At 46.0% G+C, this 14,980-nt stretch overlaps 1 protein-coding gene across 9 annotated transcripts in view; it reads left to right on the top strand.

Annotated features, from left to right (window-relative positions):
* The window catches only part of TTLL11 (tubulin tyrosine ligase like 11), a 272,492-nt gene that overhangs the window by 126,131 nt on the left and 131,381 nt on the right, over positions 1–14,980 (top strand). The window lies entirely within an intron of this gene.

Here is a 14,980-nt window from a genome sequence, read left to right as displayed (position 1 = left end):
GAGCCGAGCCCCTCCGCCAGCAGGTAGGCACGCTCTCCCTCTTGCCGTGCATGGAGCAGATGGGAAACTAGACGAGCATATGGCCAGTCAGTCATCATTACGGGGAAATGGCAGTGCTGAATTCTTTGTGGGCCCTTCCAAAGTTATTCCAGGTAGTGATGAGGTAGCAAATGTGTTTGGAAATTTCCTTAGGAGTTGCACCAGTGAACCTTAAATGTTTGTGTGCTTTTAGAATCAGCAGTTGTTAGCCCAGAACACAGCGCATGCTGGGCTTAGGACACCAAGGTTGTAGTATCAGCTCCACCTTGGTCTCAGAAAAGTCACTTAGACTTTCTTGGGTTCAGTTTCTTCATTATAAAAAAAGGGAATAATAGTTTCTGCTCTGCCTGGTTCACAAGGGAGTGTTTCTTGAGTGCTGACTGTGTATAGCATGGTGGTAAATGTTCACATATAGTCCCAGCTAGTCCTCACATAGGATCTGCAGTAGGGGCTATGACTACTTCTATTTTATAGATGAGGACATCGAGGCTTGGAGAGGTTGAGTGGCATGGCCAAGTCCACCTGTTTATGGAGACAGACTGAGATTTAAAGCCAGGTCTGTCCAGCTCTTGCCCTGCAAGAGAACAGACGTGCAGGTATTTAGCACATGAAAGAGATGGGTGCCTGCAAGGTGTTAGCATTCCCTGGTTGGGTTCATGCCTATCCAAGGCCTGTTCTCTGTCTGTAAACTTTGGGGCAGGGTCTCATGTCTCTGTCTCCAGGGCCAAGCGCAGAACCCAAGCAGGTGCTTATGGGTAAGGAAGGTCTGTGGTCAGTGAGGCGGTGACCTTATTTTCAATAATGTTGACAACCAGAATGAATATAATGAAAGCCAGTGTACAAAGAAGAGTGACTTAAAGCAGGATCTCACATGAGACAAGAGAGTCCAAGGTAGAATATTCCCCGTGTGCACTTATGTGTCCCAGACCGGAGAACAGGCTGAAGTTTCATAAGAAGACCTGGTGAGCCAAGAACTAGATTGAGTCATATGAAATCGCTGATAGCAGACAATTTCTGGAATACAAGAATGGCAATGTCATATGGTTCAAGCTAATAGTTGGCTGGCAATGGTCAAGACAAGCCTCTTGAAGAAGGTAAAGAAGATGGGGCTTGCACTAGCTTGGGCTTGGATACGTAAGAATATGTAAGTAGGCTTGGGAGAGGAAGTATGGAGGCAGGAAGCAGGTGACAGGGTTGGGTGGAGTTGGGGAGGCACCAATGGTGTGGGTCAGGACCACCCATCATAGTTCCAAAAGGGCATTTTGGGGTGGAGAAGACAGATGCTGCTTCCCTGCTGCCCATTTCATACTAAAATGTTTTCCTCATTATAAAAGTAATGTGTGTTTATTGTGGAAAAATTGAGAAGTACTGAAAAGTGCATAGCATGACATCTCCCTCAAAGTCAGCCACCCAGAGCTAACCTGATTAACTTTTTACTTAATAAAAATAGTATAATCTTCTCCTGTCATTTATAGTTGAAGTCATACTGTCTGTGTAATTTTGGTATGCTGTTTTTATTTTTCTCCTTTTTTCTGGGATGGAGTCTCACTCTGTTGCCCAAGCTGGAGTGCAGTGGCGCGATCTCAGCTCACTGCAACCTCTGCCTCCCAGGTTCAAGTGGTTCTCCTGCCTCAGCCTCCTGAGTAGCTGGGATCACAGGCACCCACCACCACGCCTGGCTAATTTTTGTATTTTTAGTAGAGACGGGGTTTCACTGTGTTGGCCAGGCTGGTCTCGAACTCCTGACCTCAGGCGATCCACCCGCCTTGGCCTCCCAAAGTTCTGGGATTACAGGCGTGAGCCACGGCACCTGGCCTATTTTTCTCCCTTTTATAAGGCAGTAGTTGCCCCTTTCTCATTCACAACTCTTCTTGAACATCATTTTCATCAATGACGGGACCAGAGTTTGCCTCCCTATTGGGGAATGTTCAGTTTATTTCTAGCATCTATGCTTAAAGCTCTGCGTGCAATGAGAATGGTGTCGTAGGGTAGAGAGAGTCCCTGGGGCAGCAAGAATAGAGATGTACTCTGGTTTTCAAGGTACAGTAGAAGAGTGGAGTGGGTGAGGGTTGGGACCCTGGAGCGAGACTCTTGGGGGTAAATTTGGCTCTGGCATTTATCACCATAAATAGGGCAGAGATTCCCACTCTCTGTACTTTGTTTTTTTTTTTTTTTCATCCATAAAAGGGAGTTTTCAGTTGGATGTTTTTAAACATACAAAGCAATGAGAAGTTCTTAATTTGGAGAGAAGGAATATGTTGCTTATTCCTAAGAAAGGATTTGACATGGAAATATCCAATCTGAATGTAGTTAAATAAATTGAACAATATATGTAACCTGAAAGCATTTCTTTTTTTTTCTTGAGAATAAAAGTGTGGAGGAAGAGGTGGTAAAGTGGGAAGAGTGCTACAGCAGTGCCAGTTTCATCTTCGACCGTGAGGATGGACTTGATTTTCTGCTAATGATCTGTTAGATTATCAGAAATGGAAGATCAAAATGAAAGCCAGTTTCAGTCATCATTTGAAAACCCTTGGTTATCACACCAAGTGTTTGGCAGTGTTCTCTAGCTGCTTTCCTTCCTTATCTTTTGAAGCAATTTCCATTTCTTCCTTCACTTTAAGCAGCCGAAGAGCCCTTTGCAACCCTCATCACAGAGGCTAATGAGAGAGGTGGGAGAGGGTGGAATTTGAGCGGTTCAGAGCAGGAGGATCCACCCCCAGGCTCATCCTCTCTGGGCGTGCATCTCGTCAGCGAGAGTCAGCAGCCTTCCGTGTCTAACTGTGGGGCTGGCTTTCCTGGATGTGCAATTCTGTCTTGGGGGACGCCTTTATTTACCTAGAGAGGATCATTTTCTTCCTCCGGACTGCGCCATGCCTCTGCAGCGCCGTAGACCAGTCCTGAGAAACTGCTAAGGTGTGAACGAATGCAAGTATGCATACGTGCGTGAATGAGTGCTGAGGGCTTGCTACATGTAGGTTCTGTGCTAGAGGCTGGATCGGTGATGCCCATAGCCTCTGTGAGGTGCAGGAGACAGCAGAAGCACCAACAGCCAGGTGAGCCAGGCCTGGGCATGAGGAGATGTGGGTCAGGAAGGAGGCAGTGAGGGAGACCTAAGCCGAAGAAGCAAATCTTGGTGAGGGCTGCAAGGCAGGACAGGACATGGGGCTCTCAGAGCATGGACAGCTCCAGAACATTCATAGCTGTATTCACAAATTTATAAAAGCTCCAAGCTGGAATCAACCTAATGTCCACCAACAGAAGAATGCACTTATTATGGATATTCACTCACTGGAATACTATATATCAATGAAAATGCTTGAATTATAGCTTTGTGCATGGATATTGATGTACAGCAAAAGAAGCAAGTCATACAAGAACATCTACAGTACAGTTCAATGAAATAAAATTCAGAACAGGCAAAACTAAACTTTGTTTTATAGAAGTGTAACCCTAAGTAGTCAGATATGAAGAAAAGTGAGAAACAAAGATCAGAGGGTTTAAGGTGGTTACTTCTGGGCAGGGATGGGCAGCGGGAGGTGTGATCTGAGTAGGGTCACAGGTGGAGGCTGAGATGTGGCCATGTTCTATTTCTTAACCCAGGTGGCGGATGTATAGGTTTTAGAATTATTCTTTAAATGTGTGTATCTATGTTATACATGCTTGTATATGTGTGATATTTGAAAAATTTACAGAAAAACATAAAGAAGTCCAATGTATAGTACGGATCACAGTGAGCAAGCAGGGACGGTGTCAAGAGATGGGGCCAGAGCCGCAGGGCCTAATTAATGAGTCAGGTCAAGCATTTGGCTTTTCCTCCTAAAAGCAATGGACAGATTTTCAAAGCAGGCTGACACGATGAGGTTTATGTTTTAAAACCATCGCTTTGGCTGCAGCATGAAAGCCAAGTTGGGGTGAGGCAAGGGTGGCTGTGGGACAGTTACGAGTTTTGGGGGATGTCAGTCGTGTATGTGTTAGGTGGCAGGAGTAGGGATGGAGAGAAATGTTTGGATCAAGACGTTTTTAGGAGGATGAATGGACAGGGCTTGGTGATGGATTGGATCTGAGATGTGACTGTGAAGGAAGAACAAAGAAAGGGGCCCAAGTTCAGCAACTGGGTGGCTGTTGATGCCAATCATGGAGGTGCCACGACCTGGGAGAAGAACAGCTTTGTGAGGGCCTGATGAAGGGTCGTGAGACTTCCAGGGATATTATCTAATAGGTAGTTGGGTACATGGGCTGGGGGCTCAGAGGAGATGTGGCCCATTACAAGAATAATTGCTCCACAGAGTAGACAGGGACGGTTTGGTCCCCATGTGCGGACTAGACACTGTCTACACCAAGTGATTTCGGTGGCAACTGTGGTGAAGTGGGGTGAACCCAGGACAGGAGGTCTGGGTTCAGATCCTGACTCTCACTCCTCTTTTTGGCGCATTCTTAACCCTGTTCCACCTCAGCATGCTCACAGAGCTCGGCCCTGCCTGCTGGCTCAGTTGCTGGGCACAGAAACATCCTGTCTTCAAGGTGCCCTTTGCATATTACTCTGTTTTCTTAATCCACTTTTAGGCTTTTGGAGTTGTGCGGGGGCCTTAAGAAGCACTGGACCCCCCTTGTAAGTGGTGCCCATGCCTGGCAGGAGGAGTGATTGAGGACTATTGAGTGGGGCAGGCGGTGAGGGTTTCCTTAGAGCACTGCTTCTCCGGGCTTCCCCGCGAGCCTCCTCTGCTCGTTGTCATTACAGCCACCATCTCCCCACACACCTGTGCAGGGCTTGGAAGTCTATAGAGTCATTTCAGACCAATTATCCTAAATGATATTTGCCCAACCATGCAAGGTAGTCAGGAAATGAGTCATTCTTCCCATTTCACAGGCAAGGAAACCAAGACTCAAACAACATAGCATTTCACAAGCTTCAGGCTTTAGGACTCTGTGTGTTGGAGGGTAGGTTGCTGGTCATGGAAACGGTTACCTGTGTCCAAATCTACTAGCTGAAGCCTCAGCTAGGCTCTGTTTCTATACACCATGACCTCTGTGAGGTGCTGGAGGAGAGAAAAACTGGAATCTGTCCTCAGGGGTCTGATTAGGAGTGGGGACTGGACATCCTCTGCCAGGAGGAAATGGTGGAGGTGCTAAGGTGTTTGGCTTGGAGAAAAAGACCCCAGGGCATAGCATTTCCATTTTTACTTGAAGATGGTTATGTGGGAAAGGGGATGAAGTCTCTTCGGACACCAATAAGGCAGAGCAAAGACCCATGACTGAAATTTGCGGAGGGATTTAAGCTCAAAGAAAGAAAGAAAACAACAGCAATGACTGACTTCGCCTGAAATGATAAGGGTTGACTGAAAGGAGTAGCAAGTTCCATGTAGTTAGAAGTTATCAAACCAAGGCTAAATAGCCGTTCAGGTCTTAGTTGTGCCGTCTTGGGGAAGTCACTTAACCTCTCAGAATCCAAGTCTCCTTATCTAGACAATGAACATACTGTTCCTACATTGCAGGTTGGTTGTGAGGACCAAATAAGGCACTGAAGCAGATCTCTGGGGACACTCGTTCCACAAGTAGCTATTGAGTTCCTACTAGGTTCATGACATACGCTATCTGACTTAATTTTCATGGCAGGCTGGCCCCTCAACGTTTTTTGAGGCCCAAGAAAGAAAACAAATTGAAGCCTTAGCCTCCTTCCAGCCCCTCCTTCTCTTCCCGATCCTGACTCCATCCACCACTGCAAGGAGTTGGGTAGACCCTACGGTTCACACATCTCAGCTCTGTTCACAAGGACCCCCACCCCCAGCTGGCTGTTCCTGGCCATTCTTCAGGTCTAGGGAGAAGGCCCCAGAAGCACCATTTGCCCTTGAGAGGATGGACTCCAGCCATCTAGGAGGGGAATTCCGGGGTCCTGGATACCCAGAAGGGGTTCCCAGAAGAGGGAGGGCATGGGCTCCATGTGAGTGTGCCTCCTTGGCCTCAAGGACTCCTTGCCCCTTGAGAAGGGGGCTACCAGAGTTGGGCTGGAGAAGGACCCTCTCAAATGCAGGGCACAAGGCAGGGGCCCACTTGCCAGGGTATAAGCGCAGTATTTTCTGCTAACTCAGTAAGTGGTGGTGCTTACAGTTACCCTGGGTGTGTTCAGCCGGGAGCCATTCTGGAGTCTCAGTGACAGGCTCAGAGTGGGGTACAAAGCCAGGGAAGCAGAAGAGGGATGAGGGGGCGGGGAGATGTGGGCTATCAGGACAGTGCCAGCAGCTCAAATGATCAAGTCTGTAGGGATAGATTGACTAAGTTTCCTTTTGGATCAGGGTTCTTCCTCCCGTGGTGGTGGAGGGCCTCTATGGGCAGGCTGTTTCTGGAAGAGTCCCTGGGCAGTGGTAGAAGGCGCCCCCTGATTCTGACTGGCTAGCCGGTTTGAGGAAGACCTGAGATTACAAGCTCCTGCCGTGGGGGTGGGGTTGGGGTGGGAGAGAGTGGCAAGGACCAGGCCTTAGCCATGGAGTTGAGGATAGAACCACAGCCCTATTAGAACAGCCAGCTGGGTCAACATGCAGCGGGGAGGGCACAGCGGGGCATCAGATTCTGGTTTGAGCCAGCAAGGCCACTCCCAAACACCCCTTCTTCTGGGGCTTGGAGTCAGCTAACTACTCCCTGCCAAGGTCAGCAAGGCGTAGGACTGGATGGGGCAGATCCACTGGATGCAGAACCTTGGAGCCTGCAGCTGAGTAGGGACAGAAGAGGAGCTGGGTGTTTCCCAAACGTTAGTGGGCACCAGAATCACCTGGTGGGTTTGTTAAAGCCCAAACTGCTGAGCTCTACTCCCAGAGTTTCTGATTAATTTGCATTTCTGACATGTTTCCAGGTAAAACAGCTGCTGCTGGTCCAGGTACAACACTTTGAGAACTACTTGCCTGCCAACCCCTGGCCTTGTGTCTGTCCCAGGCCACCTGAAGACCCTGGGAAGCAGCCCTTCATCCCTACTAGGGTTTGGCACAGTGCTCTCAGCAGGGCAGCTGGTAGGCCCCATCCTCATGCACAGCGATGGAGGATGCCCCTGGCGAGGGAGGCCATTGGAAACAGAGCTTGCCAGTAATACAGGGAACAAAACACCCAGTTTAATACAACTCTACTCGTAGGTGTCACATATATTGCTTGTGACCACAGAACTGAAGAAGCAAAACAGAGCCACTTTTTAAATTCACATTTTTAGGAATGTTTCCTTTCCTTGCCTTTCTGTGTGGGTTTCTTAAGACAAGTGAAATATTAAATGATTGTAACATCTAACCTTTAGGGAACAATCACACCGTCTTAGAACAATTCTTCTAACGAGGGAGAAAGTTGCAGGTTTTTTCTTCCCCTTTCATGCACTTCCAGCTGGTTTTCAGGCAAAGTCCTAGGTGCATTTTCAATTTGGTCTCAGCTTTTCTCTGCAGCAGAACAAGTGGTGGGGAAAATGTTTTCTCTAGGCAGCAGCAACATTTCTGTCTCATTTGTCTGGTTTTGCACTGTAACATGGCAGCCTGTGGGGCTGCTAATTTGAACTTAGGTCCTTCTAAGAATGCATCATTCATGATCAGTAAACATATCAGGATGCAGATTTTAACCACTTAATTATTGAATGTGGAAATGCTTCCTTGCTTCATGAATATTCTAAAATGGAACAATAGATAAATTATGTTCCACTCCCAAATTTCATTGTGGTTCTGAACCACTTCATATTTAAGCATTATCTGATTACCCGGAGGCTGTGAGCTCTATTTTCCCTCAGAAAATTTGGTAGCAGAGTTACTTTGTTCCAAACCATAGAGAAGTCTAAGGCCTTTATCAAGAACAGGTCATCTTTGCACCATTTAGTTTGTCCTTGGATCTATAAATGTCCTTGCTGGAAATGGAGGTCAAAGCAATACTTTTATAAATGGGGATGTAGCCTTGTGCAGTGGAAAAGGCAAAGGGCTCTAGGGTCCAGTGGGCCTGGGTTTGACTCTAGACTTTTTCTTTTGCTCCCTGTGAAATCTGGGGCAGTTATTTAACTTCTCAAAGGATCAGTTTCTTCATCTGTAAAATGTGAATCACAGTAATAGCCACCTAACAACATTATTGTGATCATTAAATGAATTATAGTTCTTAACTGCACAGCATACTACCTGAGCATGGGAAGCATTTAATGAGTGATACTAAATTTATATTATAATTTTCCTTATTGTTCCAATCATATAAAGTCCCTATCACAATGTTGAGCCTATTGCCATTTAACAAATGAGTTTTATTATTACTATTATAAACATCATCACAATTTTTACACATGGATGTATATTAAAATACAGTTTTCTACCACACAAACTAGATGCATTTTATTTTTTAAGATGGGAATTTATATAAGTAAATGGACAGCTTAATGAAGTTCAGGAAGATTGAAGTAAACCAATGGTGCTCATATTAAATAGTTTAATTAAGATAATCCCTGATGCAAAGCATTTGTTCAATTTGCACCTCACATTGAAAATGGGCTCCATAGATTTTCATGAACTTCTCTTTGATGTGGAAAGGCGGCTCTGACCACGAAGGGGAACTGGCTGGGAGTCGAGGTCTTGGGCTGAGTGTCTGCCCTGTGGCTGCACTCTGAACTTGACCAAGAGCCAGTCCCCACGCTTCCCTTGCCTGTGGTCTGTTTATCTCTAGAGACCGCTATTGTGCAAAAATGCTACAATTCTGTAAATGTATGTGATTTGTTATCTTTAAAAAGAGAGATACAAGGGCCGGGCACGGTGGCTCACGCTTGTAATCCCAGCACTTTGGGAGGCCGAGGCGGGCGGATCACGAGGTCAGGAGATCGAGACCACGGTGAAACCTCGTCTCTACTAAAAATACAAAAAATTAGCTGGGCATGGTGGCGGGTGCCTGTAGTCACAGCTATTCGGAGAGGCTGAGGCAGGAGAATGGTGTGAACCTGGGAGGCGGAGCTTGCAGTGAGCCGAGATCGCACCACTGCTCTCCAGCCTGGGTGACAGAGCGAGACTCCGTCTCAAAAAAAAAAAAAAAAAGAGATACAAAAAAATTAAAAGAAAGATTTCATCCTTTAAAAACCCTTAGACTCTGCAAATTTTCCCAGTTGTTTTTAAACCAACAGGTATTAGGTGCCAGCTAGTTGAGGGCAGCTTAATTGGAAGCTGTATTTGTCATCTGCAGTGTGTGTGTGTGTGTGTGTGTGTGTTTGCACTGAATGTGTTCTTGACAGCCTCTCACCATCTAGCTTCTTGCTTCTAAAGAGAAAGGTTTGCTTCTCCCTTGCATTCAGAAGAAACACTCTAGTTCTGGTTATGAACGCTAATTACTTTGAAGAAGAAAAATAGGATTGTGTTTCTAAAAATAGTTCTGGATACAGAAGCCCATTTTTTGATTCTCTTAGAATCTGTGTGCTTCACAAGAGTGATATTACAAGGTTTCGCATTTATCCTCAGCCTGGGTTCATTGCTAGCATCTTTGGTGCTTGTAACTGGGGGACAGAATGGGGCTTGTCTCCATGTTCAGCTATTGTTCAGTGTCTCCCGTAGTTTGAATCTTAGCACCCTTCCACCACTTGTTTGTTTATGAGAGATCATTCCTCTGGTTCATAGGCCTGTTGACTTGGCCTATGATAACACAACAGTGAATACATGATATCCATGAAGTGAACAGACAAGTGTCACTGCAGCTGATGCATTGTAAGAAAAGGAAGCAATACTAGTGTTGGGAGACCAGGGTTCTAGCCCCGGCCCTGCCACTGACGTGGTTCTTTCTCACATACAGTGGGGCTGGGGCTGTGTTGGGTCCTATGGATGCAAAGGTAGTTCAGAGAAGCTCTCTCTCGGCCAGCTCTGTCATCTGGGCTTTCTCTCTTCACCAAGGGCTTGGGCTTGACTACTGAGGACATTTTTGGCCCTAACATTCTGTTAACTCAATTATTGATAATAAGAGTAGTAAGCCTCAGGCAGGTTGTATAGGTGGCTGTTTTGATAGAACTCCAGCAACAGGTAAATCTTTGGATGGGTTCCAAATTATAGATGGCTCCAGAAAGCATGCTTAGATTGTGAGCTTTTTGTACCCCATGCAATGTTCATTGGGTTTTTTGGTTGCTTTGGTTATTTTTTTGTGGATTTTTTGGGGGAGGGGTTGGTCTCTATAAACTGGCTCTTGCTTCTTTCTTGGTAGTTGGGAAATGCTTCGGTTAATCTTCTTTTTTTTTTTTTTTTTTTTTTTTTTTGAGGCAGAATCTTGCTCTGTCACCCAGGCTGGAGTGCCTTAGCACGATCTCGGGTCACTGCAAACCTCCGCCTTCCAGGTTCAAGCGACTCTTATGCCTCAGCCTCCTGAGTAGCTGAGACTACAGGCACACGCCACCATGCCCGGCTAATTTTGTATTTTTTATTAGAGATGGGGTTTCACCATGTTGCCAGGCTGGTCTCGAACTCCTGGCCTCAAGTGATCCGCCCGCCTCAGCCTCCCAAAGTGCTGGGATTACACAAGTGAGCCACAGTGCCTGGCTACTTTGGTTAATTTTCTACTCTGGGCTCTTATTGGCATTTGACCCACTTTATATAGTACCCCAGACAAAGATCTCTAAATTGGTGGAGCATGGCTTCTTCTTAAATTATGATGTGCTCATTTGAAGTTGTGTTTTCTCCTTTAGTTTGTTTTACATTTGAGTCATTTTTGGTGGTATCACTCCAGTCCTCCATTTTCCTCCTCCTTAAACTACATGTACTAATCTGAATTAAAGGAATTACATTCATATAGCATAATAATGTATGCGGCTATTTATCACACATCTGCCAACATTTCAACTCTTTTCTTAGGAAAGAGCTTTATCTGTAAAATGAGGATCATAATCATTAGAATCTTTGAAGGAGGGCCAATAAATATTCCTCTCTTCCACTTAGGTTCTGAATTACTTGAGAATAAGATAAAGGAATAAAGAGGATAAGGGCCAAAATATCACCTTCATTATGACAAAGGTGCTGCTGGGGAATGTGTCAGGTCTGTGGGCAAATGAGCTTCCTGAGGCTGAATCCGGAGCTTGACTCAGGCAGGCAGCAGCTCCCGCTGCAACCCCAGGCAGGTTTGCAGGAACCAGAGCCAGGCTCTGGAGGGCAGCAGGAATGAGCTCCATGAGGAAGGAGAGGAAGGGGCTGAGCACGTTTGCCAGTGTCTCCAAACTCACCAATCAAACAAAGCATTGTATTTCCCCAGGGGAACAGAGTGTGTGGGGGCAGGAGAGGCCAGAAACATTATGCCAAAGGTGTTCCTCTCATGCTGAAAGAACTATCAAGGGTATGGAAAAAGTGCCTCCTCCCCAAACAGAAGCTGGGTAACTAGCTGAAAGAACAAGCTTTGGAGCCTGACAGACCCAGGTTCAAATCTTAGTCCTCCAATTTTATTTTTATTTTTATTTTTTTGAGACAGAGTCTCACTCTGTCACCAGGCTGGAGTGCAGTGGCGTGATCTCGGCTCACTGCAACCTCTGTCTCCCAGGTTCAAGCGATTCTCCTGCCTCAGCCTCCCAAGTAGCTGGGACTACAGGGGGGGGCCATCACACCCAGCTAATTTTTGTATTTTTTAGTAGAGACTGGGTTTCACCATGTTGCCCAGGCTGGTCTCGAACTCCTGATCTCTTGATCCGCCCGCCTCGGCCTCCCAAAGTGCTGGGATTACAGGCGTGAGCCACTGCGCCCAGCCCTAGTCATCCACTTTTGGGCTGTGTTGTTGGGCTGCATTCTCAGACAGCTAAGGCATTCTAAGTCACAGGATGAGACAGGAGATGGGCACAAAATACAGGTCATAACCATCTTGCTGATAAAACAGTTTTCAGTAAAGAAGCCGGCTAAATCCTGCCAAAACCAAGATGGCAACAAGAGTGACCTCTGGTTGTCCTCACTGCTACACTCCCACCAGCGCCATGACAGTTTACAAATGCCATGGCAACGTCAGGAAGTTACCCTAGATGGTCTAAAAAGGGGAGGCATGAATAATCCACCCCTTGTTTAGCAAGTCATCAAGAAATAACCATAAAAATGGGCAACCAGCAGCCCTCGGGGCTGTTCTATGGAGTAGCCATTCTTTTATTCCTCTACTTTCTTAATAAACTCGCTTTCACTTTACTCGGACTCGCCCTGAATTCTTTCTTGCAGGAGGTCCAAGAAACCTCCCTTGGAGTCTGGATCAGGACCTGTTTCCTGTAACAGTGTGATTCCAGAGGAATTCTTCTACTTTGTTAAACCTCGCCTGTAAAATAGAGATAATAATCGGTCACTGTGAAAATTGAGATAATATATTAAAAATGCCAGGCCCATGATAAGTGCTTCATAAATTATAGAAGGTCAAATGAGATAAAGACAAATATATAAATGTCCCTTGTAAATTATGCAAGTTTATGTAAATATAAATAAATGTTATTATTTATGGTGGTGGTTTTAATGCAATGCTGAATTCCACTTGCTATACAATACGGTCGGTGCTCTTTCTTTGGGCTTATTTAAATAGGCTGGGAATACCTGGTGGCTTGTTACACATGTCTTTTCTGTCAGCTCTTACAAAAAAGATCCACAAGCCAGGAGGAAAGAAGAAATTAAATTAATGAGAAACTTGCAGGCATCCGAATGACCATCCTTCTGATTCCAGCTATTTTTGTAGCTTCTCCTGGAAGCTGTCATGTAATTCTGTAGTGGCCATTAGAAAGTCTTCATTCTGTTTGATTTACGCTGAGAAATCATTAGTGGAAACTTGACACAGACCCAGAGTGTTCAGGAGCTGATGTTCCGCCATCAGGCTTTAAGGGACAGCTTTGCGTGCCAGAGGCAGCCCTGGCAGTGAGTGTGCCCAGAAAGAAGATGGAGCAGGGGGCTGTGGCTTCACTCTGCAGCCTCCTCGTCCCCTTGTCATCATCATCAACATCACATTTATCGAGGGTTACTGTGGCCAAGCGCTTTCGGGTTTAATTTTTACCATAACTCTATAAGGTATTATTGTCCTCATTTTACTCCAGGTCACGGACAGAGTCATGATTTGAGCCAGGTTCGGTTCATCCCAGAGCTCGTGTTGTTAGGAGCCCAGGCGACAAGCTCCTCAAAGCCTGGAGGGAGGCTTGGTCAGGCCCTTGCAGCTTTCCTGTCATTGGCATTTGGCACTAACCAGCAGCCCTCCTTTTCCGGGCAGTGATTATTGCTGATGTCTCACCCCAGACCACATTTTTCGATACGGTTCATTTCTCTCCCTTGCCAGGTAAGCTCTCAAGTGTCCCTGGGAGAAGCCAGGCTCTCTGAAGGACCCCTGTGGCACCTGCTGGCCTCAGGTCAGACTCTACCTTGTTCTGCTCAGGGAAACCACCCTTGACGCCAGTCTTTGGGATATGAATAAATTGGAGTTTCATTCAGTTCTGAAAAAATCTATGATTCTTTGCCCTTTGTCAGGCTTTGGGACAGGGGTTAATTTAATAATAGCACCTATCTCATATGGTTGGGGTACTCAATGGAAGGTGCCTAAACAGTGCCTGGGATGTGGTGGGCACTTAGGGAGAGGGGCCGTGCTGTGATCATGGTTACAGACCAGCCCATGGCCTCAGGGAGCTCACTGCCTGCAAAGAGTGACACACAGACGGAAGATCCCAACGTCGTTTGAGGAGTGTGGTGATACAGGGTGCAGAGTGCCTAGGAGGGTCATAACTGAATCTTGGGTGAAGAGTCATCCAATGTTTGAAGCTAGTGCAGACACAACATGGTACAGGAGCAAGAACATGACCTGATGCAAGCTTTGGGCACAAAGGGACCGAAATGGGAATGTGTCCTCCCTAGTCATAGGGAAAAGGTGAAAGATAAGCTCCACCAAGCCAGAGAGCATGAATAGAGGCTGGATGGATGCGGACAGAGCAAGCTGGGGAGGGATTAGTAGTTGTGTCAGAACAGGAAGGACTGAAGACCCAGACATGTTGCCTGGGGCAGAGAAGACTTGAGGAAGACTATCTTAAAGTTACTCTGAGGACAGGGAGAGGAACATTTATTCAGTATGGCTCTGGAGGGAAAGAAGAGCTAAGAGTAACGAGATAGAATTTAGCAGAAGGCAGATTTTTTAATGAATATTTGCAAAAACTTTCTCATAATCAAGGTTTTCTAAAAGTGGAACACGGCTGCCACTGGGCAGACTGATGGGTCCAAGCAGAGCCGGGTGATGCAGGTGGTAGAAGGGAGAGAGCTGAGCTTTGGTGTCAGACACCTAGATTTGAATCAAACTTTTGCACTGGCTTTGTGGCCCCAGGCAGGTCACTTGACTCATCTGAATCTGCATTTCTTGCAAGACCCAATTACAAGTGTGAAAGTGCTTTCTAAACTATGAGACATCACACAAAAAGTTAGTTATTATGCTCATTGTCATTTCACAGTAGTTACTGGTGAATGTGTCTTAGTCATCCAACTAATTTGTGTTGGATTCCATCTAAGACAACGAGTTTGTCTTAGAGGTTTTAGCTTAGTGCCATCATAGAATAGTAAATGTTTGTTGACTAAATTAATTAATGAATCAATGATTCCCCCCCCCCCCCAATCAGCCCTGAAGCTTGAACGTGGGTCTTATCCCGAGCCTGGTACATAATAGACTCTAATTTAAAATGTATTGAGTGGTTGGATGAGGGAGGGATTAACTATGTTAATTGCTATTAACTAATGTGATAGTCGTTGGGTTTAGCACTTTTACTAATATCTCATTTAATCATAGACACAATCTTGTGCAATGGCCCCATCTCACAAGAGTGAGTGGCAGAGTGTCTGTCTCAGGATTGCAATGGTGACACAAACATTGTGTGAGAGGCTGGCCCAGCTGGCCTGAAGGTCATTTTCACCTCCAAGATTACGCATTTCTTTTTTTTTTTTTTTTTTTTTTTTTGAGACGGAGTCTCGCTCTGTCGCCCAGGCTGGAGTGCAGTGGCGCAATCTCG

Source organism: Hylobates moloch, unplaced genomic scaffold (genome assembly GCF_009828535.3).
Source record: "Hylobates moloch isolate HMO894 unplaced genomic scaffold, HMol_V3 SCAFFOLD_10, whole genome shotgun sequence".
NCBI lineage: Eukaryota > Metazoa > Chordata > Mammalia > Primates > Hylobatidae > Hylobates > Hylobates moloch.
The sequence above is the reverse complement of the archived record's forward strand: the minus strand, read 5'-3'. Positions and strand labels throughout refer to the sequence as shown.